General features: G+C 42.0%; 1 protein-coding gene across 4 annotated transcripts in view; it reads left to right on the top strand.

Moving 5' to 3' along the window:
* Positions 1 to 7,192: 7,192 nt before the first annotated feature.
* slc39a10 (solute carrier family 39 member 10) overlaps positions 7,193 to 12,058 on the top strand; it is a 64,806-nt gene continuing 59,940 nt past the window's right edge. For 2 of the 4 annotated variants that reach the window (XM_036958569.1, XM_021578737.2), the window contains exon 1: positions 7,193 to 7,349. The gene's annotated coding sequence lies outside the window, so the exon portion shown is untranslated. Of the gene's footprint in view, positions 7,350 to 9,532; positions 9,583 to 12,058 lie in introns of those variants that run through there. The other 2 variants (XM_021578740.2, XM_036958568.1) reach the window with 2 other exon arrangements.

Genomic DNA, 12,058 nt, shown 5'->3' with positions numbered 1-12,058 from the left:
ATACAGTGAGGGAAAAAAGTATTTGATCCCCTGCTGATTTAATGACTTGGAGAAAATCTGCAAAGAGGAAGTGGGACAAAATCCCTCCTGAGATGTGTGCAAAACTGGTAGCCAACTACAAGAAACGTCTGACCTCTGTGATTGTCAACAAGGGTTTTGCCACCAAGTACTAAGTCATGTTTTGCAGGGGGGTCAAATACTTATTTCCCTCATTAAAATGCAAATCAATTTATAACATTTTTGACATGCGTTTTTCAGGATTTTGTTGTTGTTATTCTGTCTCTCACTGTTCAATTAAACCTACCATTAAAATTATAGACGGATGATTTCTTTGTCAGTGGGCAAACGTACAAAATCAGCAGGGGATCAAATACTTTTTTCCCTCACTGTATCCTGAGGCTGCATTTATTGAACCTGGGGATTTTAACAAGGCTAATCTGAAAACATGGCTCCCTAAATTTTATCAGCATATCGAATGCTCGACCCGGGCTGGCAAAATTCTGGATCAATGCTACACTAACTTCCGCGACGCATACAAAGCACTCCCTTGCCCTCCTTTCGGCAAATCTGACCACGACTCCATTTTGTTGCTCCCAGCCTATAGACAGAAACTAAAACAGGAAATGCCCTTGCTCAGGTCTGTTCAACGCTGGTCCGAACAATCTGATTCCACGCTTCAAAATTGCGTTGATCACGTGGACTGGGATATGTTCCGGATCGCCTCAGACAACAACATTGATGTATATGCGGATTCGGTGATCGAGTTTATTAGCAAGTGCATCGGTGATGTTGTACCGACAGTGACTATTAAAACCTTCCCAACCAGAAACCTGGATTGATGGCAGCATTCGAGTAAAACTGAAAGCGCGAACCACTGCTTTTAATCATGGCAAGGCAACTGGAAACATGACCGAATACAAACAGTGTAGCTATTCCCTCTCCAAGGCAATCAAACAAGCTAAGCGTCAGTATAGAGACAAAGTAGAGTCGCAATTCAACGGCTCAGGCAGTGTCTACAGTGAATTGCGGATTACAAAAAGAAAACCAGCCCCGTCACGGACCAGGATGTCTTGCTCCCAGACAAACTAAACAACTTCTTTACTTCTTTGCTCGCTTTGAGGACAATACAGTGCCACTGACACGGCCCGCTACCAAAACCTGCGGGCTCTCCTTCACCGCAGCCAACGTAATTAAAACATTTAAACGTGTTAACCCTCGCAAGGCTGCCGGCCTAGACGGCATCCCTAGCAGCATCCTCAGAGCATGCACAGACCAGCTGGCTGGTGTGTTTATGGACATATTCAATCAACCCTTATCCCAGTCTGCTGTTCTCACATGCTTCAAGAGGGCGACCATTGTTCCTGTTCACAAGAAAGCTAAGGTAACTGAGCTAACTGAGCTAAATGACTCACTTCCGTCAACATTAAGTGCTTTGAGAGACTAGTCAAGGATCATATCACCTCCTCCCTACCTGACACCCTAGACCCACTCCAATTTGCTTACCACCAAAATACGTCCACAGACGACGCAATCACACTGCCCTAACCCATCTGGACAAGAAGAATACCTATGTAAGAATGCTGTTCAGCGATTACAGCTCAGCATTTAACACCATAGTACCCTCCAAACTCGTTATTAAGTTCGAGACCCTGGGTATCGACCCCACCCTGTGGAACTGGGTCATGGACTTTCTGAAGGGGCGCCCCCAGGTGGTGAAGGTAGGAAACAACATCTCCACCCCGCTGATCCTCAACGCTGGGGCCCCACAAGGGTGCGTTCTCAGCCTTCTCCTGTACTCCCTGTTCACCCATGACTGCGTGGCCATGGCAACTCAATCATCAAGTTTGCAGACGACACTACAGTGGTAGGCTTGATTACCAACAACGACGATACGGCCTACAGGGAGGAGGTTTGGGCCCTCGAAGTGTGGTGTCAGGAAAATAACCTCACACTCAATGTCAACAAAACAAAGGAGATGATCGTGGACTTCAGGAAACAGCAGAGGCAGCACCCCCTTATACACATTGACGGGACAGTAGTGGAAAAGGTTTAAGTTCCTCAGTGTACACATCACGGACAAACTGAAATGGTCCACCCACACAGACAGCGTGGTGAAGAAGGAGCAACAGCGCCTCTTCAACCTCAGGAGGCTATAGAAATTTGGCTTGTTAACAAAAACACTCACAAACTTTTACAGATGCACAATCGAGAGCATCCTGTCGGGCTGTATCACCGCCTGGTACGCAACTGCACTGCCATCAACTGCAAGGCTCTCCAGAGGGTGGTCCCGTCTGCACAACGCATCACCAGGGGCAAACTACCTGCCCTCCAGGACACCTACACCACCCGATGTCACAGGAAGGTCAAAAAGATTGTCAAGGACAACAACCACCGAGCCATTGCCTTTTCACCCCATTATCATCCAGAAGGCGAGGTCAGTACAGGTGCATTAAAGCTGGGACCGAGAGACTGAAAAACAACTTCTATCGCAAAGCCATCAGACTGTTAAACAGCCATCACTAACATTGAGTAGCTGCTGCCAACATACTGACTCAAATCACTAGCCACTTTAATAATAAAAAATGGGATGTAATAAATGTATCAATAGTCACTTTAAACAATGCCACATTATATAATGTTCACATACTCTACATTACTCATCTCATATGGATATACTGCACTCTACCATCTACTGCATCTTGCCTATGCCATTCAGCCATAGCTCATCCATATATTTACATGTACATATTCTTATTCATTCCTTTACACTTGTGTGTTTAAGGTAGTTGTTGTGAAATTGTTAGATTACTTGTTAGATATTACTGCATGGTCGGAACTAGAAGCACAAGCATTTCGCTACACTCGCATTAACATCTGCTAACCATGTGTATGTGGCCAATAAAATTTGATTTGATTTGAGGAGACAGGGGAGAGCACAGAAGAGAGAGAGAGGAGAGGGGTGACAGAGAGGATAGGAGTGAGAAAGACAAGAGGACATCATTTAACCTCATCATGACTTGCCCAAAAGTCTGATGACATCCAAGCTATTCCATATCTAGGCTTTCCACAAAGGTCACTTAGATCACAGTGTGGGTGTTTTGACAGAAACCGGTAGTCCAATTCAGTTTCGAGATGGATTATTTCCTGCAGGAAAGGGACCAACACAGTTTTAAAATAACTTTCAGAAAACAGTATGTAAGATTTATGGCTAGCATGATGAAAAGTTTCTGTGTTGTACTTCTAAACCCATATGATGATGGCTCTCATCAAAGATCATAAAACATTTTAGATGCACACAAGCACCATTGTCAATCCAACTGTAGAGAGTAAAAGAGAATCTTCGTATTTAACCAAGAAGCTGTACTACTGTGCCATTGAAGATCTCCAGCATGGTTTGTCGGTATTGGATCCTTTGCTCAGCTGAGGTGTGGGAACATTGCCTGGTGACATCAGCTGTAGTCAGCCAGGTAGCTCTCTAGTAGAGGCAAGGAATCAGCAGCAGCTGGCCTGGAACTGGCATGCGATTACCAATTTTAGCTGGAACACACTCAGTTAAGTGGCATGTGAAAACAAAAGGTAAATGACACCCATGCAATAAAGAAGCATGGAAAAAAAAAAAAAATCACAGCCAAATGAGATGGAGAGCAATGGTTTGTCGTCATTGGATCCACTGAGGTGTGGGAACATCGCCTAGTGACGTCAGAGGCCTGCAGCACCACTGTAATAAGCCATGTAGTTCTCTGGTAGAGGCAAGAAAACAGCAGCGACGGCAGTGTTACTTTGAGACTGAAACACACAGGAGGACCTCGGGTGAGTGGCATGTGAACACAACTGACACTCACAACAATGAAAAATCTTCCCTCTGCAGGGCTTCCTCCTCGGCGGTGTCCTGCCAAGGCAGACACCAGTCAATTCCAGGGCACCTGACTATAACAAAAGTACCTCAGCTTCATCTACGCTACTTACACAGTAAGTGCGATCCTGTGCAGCAGATGATTTTGCATGATCAATGTAGCTACTTACCTCTGTACCTACTGTATTCCTTGTCTTTCCCTGGGGAATTGTGACCACTCAGCGAAGGAAAAAAAATGGTGGGCACAGCAATCGGGATGAGGTAGAATTTTCTCTTGTTATCATGCCCAAAACATTCCTCTTCAAAGTGATGGGCAGAGAGCAGAGTGTTGGGTTGGTTTCCAATTCATCCACCTGACATTTGCTACCAACTGCTGCACCCTGGGATGGTCATTAAATGGGAACCTGTGGAAAAATATTATGTATTTAATAGCAGGCTAGTTCTTAGCCAAGTGTAAACAGTAAATGACAAATATACTAAATATTCCCTATGAACATCATCCCAAGGAACAAATTAAACCACCATCCACTTTTCCTCATAGGGGAGTTTTGTGTAGGCTTTTACCGGGGGGGGGGGGGGCTCTATTTACTATCTACTCTGATTAGAAAAATAGCATCAATGTAGACCTCATGCAAAACTACAAATCCCTGCAAGCTCCTGCCCATTATCGCTAGCTGACACCTGACACCAACAGGTATTGTGTTTATTATATAACTTGCAAGAGGCAGTTCACAGAATTGTCCATTTAAAGAAATGTAGCCAATTTATTAATTACTACATTTAGCTAACAGATAGTTATCCAAAGATTCTTACCTTTGCCTCGATTCGGCAGTCTCGTCCAGATTATCATGGCATTTGTAGTTCTTTATGATAGCCACATCAGCATTTAATTGTTGAGGTAAATACATACAGTGCCTTGCGAAAGTATTCGGCCCCCTTGAACTTTGCGACCTTTTGCCACATTTCAGGCTTCAAACATAAAGATATAAAACTGTATTTTTTTGTGTAGAATCAACAACAAGTGGGACACAATCATGAAGTGGAACGACATTTATTGGATATTTCAAACTTTTTTAACAAATCAAAAACTGAAAAATTGGGCGTGCAAAATTATTCAGCCCCCTTAAGTTAATACTTTGTAGCGCCACCTTTTGCTGCGATTACAGCTGTAAGTCGCTTGGGGTATGTCTCTATCAGTTTTGCACATCGAGAGACTGAAAATTTTTCCCATTCCTCCTTGCAAAACAGCTCGAGCTCAGTGAGGTTGGATGGAGAGCATTTGTGAACAGCAGTTTTCAGTTCTTTCCACAGATTGTCGATTGGATTCAGGTCTGGACTTTGACTTGGCCATTCTAACACTTGGATATGTTTATTATTGAACCATTCCATTGTAGATTTTGCTTTATGTTTTGGATCATTGTCTTGTTGGAAGACAAATCTCCGTCCCAGTCTCAGGTCTTTTGCAGACTCCATCAGGTTTTCTTCCAGAATGGTCCTGTATTTGGCTCCATCCATCTTCCCATCAATTTTAACCATCTTCCCTGTCCCTGCTGAAGAAAAGCAGGCCCAAACCATGATGCTGCCACCACCATGTTTGACAGTGAGGATGGTGCGTTCAGCTGTGTTGCTTTTACGCCAAACATAACGTTTTGCATTGTTGCCAAAAAGTTCCATTTTGGTTTCATCTGACCAGAGCACCTTCTTCCACATGTTTGGTGTGTCTCCCAGGTGGCTTGTGGCAAACTTTAAACAACACTTTTTATGGATATCTTTAAGAAATGGCTTTCTTCTTGCCACTCTTCCATAAAGGCCAGATTTGTGCAATATACGACTGATTGTTGTCCTATGGACAGAGTCTCCCACCTCAGCTGTAGATCTCTGCAGTTCATCCAGAGTGATCATGGGCCTCTTGGCTGCATCTCTGATCAGTCTTCTCCTTGTATGAGCTGAAAGTTTAGAGGGACGGCCAGGTCTTGGTAGATTTGCAGTGGTCTGATACTCCTTCCATTTCAATATTATCGCTTGCACAGTGCTCCTTGGGATGTTTAAAGCTTGGGAAATCTTTTTGTATCCAAATCCGGCTTTAAACTTCTTCACAACAGTATCTCGGACCTGGCTGGTGTGTTCCTTGTTCTTCATGATGCTCTCTGCGCTTTTGATGGACCTCTGACACTATCACAGTGCAGGTGCATTTATACGGAGACTTGATTACACACAGGTGGATTGTATTTATCATCATTAGTCATTTAGGTCAACATTGGATCATTCAGAGATCCTCACTGAACTTCTGGAGAGAGTTTGCTGCACTGAAAGTAAAGGGGCTGAATAATTTTGCACGCCCAATTTTTCAGTTTTTTGATTTGTTAAAAAAGTTTGAAATATCCAATAAATGTCGTTCCACTTCATGATTGTGTCCCACTTGTTGTTGATTCTTCACAAAAAAATACAGTTTTATATCTTTATGTTTGAAGCCTGAAATGTGTCAAAAGGTCGCAAAGTTCAAGGGGGCCGAATACTTTCGCAAGGCACTGTATGAGTTTTCAGTGTGTTTATCTTATTCCGCCACCCTGGTGGGGGTTTCCCGTGCAGTTAGTATATTGAGAAACAGAGAGATGGGGAAGGTATAACACAGAGTACAAGCCAAAATTGCATGGTTAAGCCCAGGCAGACAACAGTCAGTGAATGCGTCATTACATGTTTTAATATGTTATTACAACAGCTGTGCCACCACCAGTCATGCCGCCTGTTTGGTTGCTTATTGACAGCATTTGAATAGTCACTTAGATAATGTCATAATTATCTTATCAAGCATTGTGTTTATAACTACAATAGCACATATTACAAGTAAAACAACCATGAGCGTTTTCAAGATGCCTTGTCAAGATGCTAAAGCTAGCTAACACAAACCACCCATCGATCTTAAAACAGATGCATGACAACATTCATAATAACAAAAAATGCGATCACCAATTTGTGTGTAGATTTTAGACTGAAGTTGAAAGCTGAACATGACAGTACATTCAGGTTTTTGCTGCTTCTCTTCCTATTGCTTTATATTCTTCTGGCAATGTTCAACAGGTGCAAAGAATCCCTCCTCACGAGAACGCGTGAATGATTTCCCTTCAGCGTGTTCATGTGACAGAAGATCGCAACTTCACAGCATGAATCTAAAATGTTAATAACTTAGTCTGTGAATGATGGGGTAAAACCTGCCTCTGAGACAATTACTTGAATAATTCAATTAATGTTTTGTTCACAAAGTTGATGACTAAAGTGTCTTATTTGGAATTAAAAAACGTGACTTCTCTTTCGGGCGGTCTATAAGAATTGTCTTTCTAGGCCTGTAAACTGCAGTACCGAAAAGGCCCTCTTGATTGTCGTGGGAAGCAGGCCCCCTTGGAAACCCATTGGCTGTTTGTGCGTCGCTGCTCAGTGAACGGGTAGCTTTTTTTTTTAGTACGGGGCTGAGAGGAGATGCACACGGCACTCGAGTGAGGTAACTATATAAAAAAAACATTTGTTTTCTTTCACTCCCACAACATGGAACCGGACAGAATTTGCTACAACATGCAGATGTAGCTAGTTGGCTAGCTACATTCATTTATATGTTAAATTAAATAACGTAGCAGAAGTCTTAAACGCCCAGCTTTGTTTAAATGGCTAACGTTAGCTAGCACATTTCATGTGCGTTGTCTGCTAGCTAACCTTAGTTAGCTATTTGGAATTTTGCCTATTGTAGTACTTTGACGTCTTGAAACTAAAATGGCTAGCTTGCTAGCTAACGTTGTCAACTAGGTACATTCATTTACCCAGTGCCACTACGGTATGAGTAGCAACATATTGTGAAAGTAGCTAGCTACGTCTTGTAAAAATATTTAACAGCAAGCTAACTTAGGCACGCTGTGTTGCATGCAGCCATTGCCGGGACCAGACTACGCGTGGTGCACCATAGCTAATGTTAGCTAGCTATTTTACCGGCCTAACTGGTTCCGCTTGGGAGATTAACGCAACTAGCTGGTTAACTAACCACCACAAACTACGTTTCAAACTTTCACCGACCTATGATGGGAAGCCGAGAAACTAAAACGGCAACTAACGTAAACTAGCAACCTACGTTGGTGGCTTGTTTAACGTTATGCAGTCCATGTGTACGGCTGTGCTTGTCTGAACGATAACATTTCCGTTAAATTAAAACGTCGAATAATTTGTTGGTAGGTAAATCAGTCCTTGTTAAAGTAGCTAAGCTAGTGTGCCATAAGCCTGTGTTGTGATTCAGTATTAGCAATGCGCGATAGTTCTATTTGGCTGGCAGCCTAATTTATTAAATGTAGCTCATTTGGTGAGAAATTACAATAGTATCTACGAACTATTAACTGCAGGTAAGTATTGGGCCTGGTAGACAGGCACTGAATCAATGTTTGCCTTGCATCTAGACCACTGCAGTGGCTCACAGCCTTTTTCTGAACCGCGGCACAATGATGGGATAAATTGTGGCACACACACTTTTCTTAATTTAGTTAGTGGCAATGACCTCATTCGAATCCGTACTTTGTCATAGATTAAGTATGGTTTAAACTATTTGTTTCCTTACTCGTGATGGTTAATTTGTGTGTACCCGTTTAAAACTGTCCCGCTAAAGGTGCACATCTCTAATAAAAATATATGTAGCGCAGGTAAAATAGGTCGGGATGGTCTAGATTTGAGCATTGTAAAGGTGCTACCACAGATACAAGACAAACTTCTTTTTTTTTTTTTTCTGTAGCAGAGGCTGTGCCCAAGCACAGCGGGTTTCAGACTAAGAAAAATGATAATTACTTTGTTCATGATGCACACCCCTCAAATGTAAGAACTGCTTCAGTGCACTGAACTTGAAACAACAATACAGATGTACATTTTATTTTACTAGGCAAGTCTACACATTCTTATTTTCAATGATGGCCTAGGAACAGTGGGGTAACTACCTTGTTCAGGGGCAGAACACTTTTTTCCCCCTACACCTTGTCAGCTCAGGGATTTGATCTTGCAACCTTTCTAGTTACTAGTCCAATGCTCTAACCACTAGGCTACCTGTCGCTCATCTGCATAATCATATGTTATTCAATGTATTATCTGATTGATTTTCTTTCTTGCTGCGCTGGTGCTCAAGTCAAAATCCCACGTTCATTCTACAGGCCACTTTTTTTTAAATGAGTGTTCCGAAGTTGAACCATTTGTCTAGACACAGGTCTAGTGGCTATTTAAGTCTGTTACAAGGTCACACTCAATACCCCACATTTAACTGAAAATGTTCCCAGAAATGTTAAAGGTTCAATGCAGTGTTTTTTTTACTCAATATCAATTAATTTCTGGGTGACAATTAAGTCTCTTACTGTGATTGTTTGAAATTAAAATGGTCATACAGACACAGCTTCTTAGCAATGAACAATTTTGCTAGGGTTGTTGGTTTACGTGGGATGGGGGTAAACTGAAAATTAGCTGTTATTGGCCAAGCGGTTTGGAACTCTCTAATTGGTCTAACTTATTTACAGCATGGCAACAACACCATGGAATACCAAAACTGGCAGAAATGTCAGGCAGTCTTTTCAATCCGCTCTTACATTGAAATGGCATTATCATCACCATTTCACAATTTCATTGTATTTTTTTCCCCAACCTCGTAGTGTGAAAATATACTCTGCGTGTACAAAACATTAGGAACACCTGCTCTTTCCATGACATCAACTGACCAGGTAAAAGCTATGATCCTTTATTGGCGTCACCTGTTAAATCCACTTCAATCATTGTAGATGAAGGGTGGGGGACGGGTTAAAAGATTTTCAAGCCTTGAGACAACAGACATGGATTGTGTATGTGTGACATTCCGAGGGTGAATGGGCAAGACAAAATATTTCAGTGCCTTTGAACGGGGTATGGTAGTAGGTGCCAGGCACACCGGTTTGCGTCGAGGACTGCAACACTGCTGGGCTTTTCACGTTCAAGTTTTCCACGTGTATCAAGAATGGTCCACCACCCATAGGACATCCAGCAAATTTGGCACAACTGTGGGAAGCATTGGAGTCAACATGTGCCAGCATCCTTGTGCAAGGATTTTGACACCTTGTAGAGTCCATGCTCTGATTACATTGAGGCTGTTCTGGGGGCACAAGGAGTTGCAACTAAATACTATTATTTAGTTTCCAATGTATTCCCAATGTTATGTACACTCGGTGTGTGTATATAGAACAAAGTTAAATCACATTTTTGACTCCACTATGCCTTTAAAAGCAAAGCCATACGTGCATTACCATTATCTACATAAGGAGATAGCCCGATCAAAAGGTGTAAGGCTACCGTACAGGTGTCGTTAAATTTCAATGAAAGCCATTATGTTGAAATTTCAGTTGTTTGTGGGAATATGTCTTCTAAAGTCTTAAACCTTGGAAGCCGATAAGCCTACCGTACCCTCCCAAGACCTATGCGTTATGGAACATTCCAGTAGTTTTGCAACCCTACACCGGAGCCATCTCTGTGGTTATTTGTGAATGTGAACATATTTGTTCTGGTATTGACGCTACCGACTAATGTATTTCGTACAAATGGCACCCAGAATGTTCTGTTAATTTGCCCTATAGCTTAGAAAATGCTTCAAAACACAAATACTGCCTTAAATTGTTGTAGTAAAATGGTCTATTTTGTTTCAAATTACATTTACATTTTGTGCTTACTGAACATTACCCGGCCGGGTGGTGATCTCGCCACAGAGTCATCCTAAGCATGTCAGGTGCTTGCACTGTACATGGAGGGTCCATGCTTAATGGTTGCGTAATACATATTTTCTTAACACTCGGCACATTTATTTTTGTGTGGATTTGGAAATCCCACAAGCTTAGGCCTATGTAATGACAAGGTGGGGTATTGGCAAACATTTCCACCATGTCTAGGCCTATGTTTTTGTTATTAACAGCAACTTTTTACCTAGCCCTATATAACATGAATATATATATTATGACTTTCATAACTTGCATTTTGTGCAGTGTCTGTATTGTACTTCTTACGGCTGAATGCAAATTTCCTTCAACAGTGGCAAACGCGCATGTACACTGACCGGCCTGGTAACTAGATGCAATAGAATTAATGGCAGAAGTGATGTCAGGTTCAGTTTTACAGAATAGCCTTATTCAGAATTACTGTAACACTGCAAATCAGGTGCAGCTGGACAAAGTATTGTAAAATGCACAAGCAGCAGCTCTAATGTTAATCATGGCTTGTAAACATAATTTCCTTCCTCTTTTAGTATGTCTGAGGGATTGTATAGGGGGAAATATCTATGTGTAGCCTGTGTAATGTGGATATCATATTGGGCCAGTATATTTGACTTTTGAGTCTAATTTCAGAATGTGTTCTATGGATATTGTCATTCCAGTCGGTTTCTTAAAAAAGTACACCAATGCGAAACGGCACAATTCCAAAGGTCAACTTTGAAAACGAGTCTTTGACGAAACTGTGAACAGGACATGAGTAAGCAGTCCAAGCTTCCTCTAGCCACAAATATTTTCCACGAAGATTCACAGTATGCCTAATGACATATCCGGTTTTCCAGACGCCAATATAAAACCCCATATCCCTGGACTGGGCCTTAGACATGAGCCTCTTTGCCCATAAGAGTTTTGCACACAAACCCCAAAATGCAGTCTGTTTCCTCCATATATATCACCTCAAAAGGTTCTCACAGACTAGCCCCCCCCCCCCCCCCCATTTTAATTCTGACTCGTTCTCGTGTTCAGTTAGGCAGTTCTCAACTTTTTTTAAATTCCCTGTTTAGGTGGTCGATCAGGCGCCCACATCTCCTATGACCCTATGGCGATGTCTCATGATTAATGCTGTGACGGTCTTGGAATTTGAGGTTACAGTAATTGGCCAAGCCAATATACACGGTCACTGACACCCATTCAGTGGGGGTCACAATTTGGTTTGTACACTTGTTTACATGGATATGCTTCCTTAGTAAAAACCTATTTGAAACAAGCCATTCCACTGCGTTATTATCATGGCATTTCATTATTATTCAGGTTATTACTTATAAATATTAAGAAACAAATTAAGAAATGCCAGGTTGGAGAGGATCTGTTGCATTTTAGTATTGACACACAATATTAACAGAGTCAAAATAAAGATGTGTATATACAGTGCCTTGCGAAAGTATTCGGCCCCCTTGAACTTTGCAAC

This window comes from Oncorhynchus mykiss, chromosome 22, assembly GCF_013265735.2.
Source record: "Oncorhynchus mykiss isolate Arlee chromosome 22, USDA_OmykA_1.1, whole genome shotgun sequence".
Taxonomy (NCBI): Eukaryota; Metazoa; Chordata; class Actinopteri; order Salmoniformes; family Salmonidae; genus Oncorhynchus; species Oncorhynchus mykiss.
The sequence above is the reverse complement of the archived record's forward strand: the minus strand, read 5'-3'. Positions and strand labels throughout refer to the sequence as shown.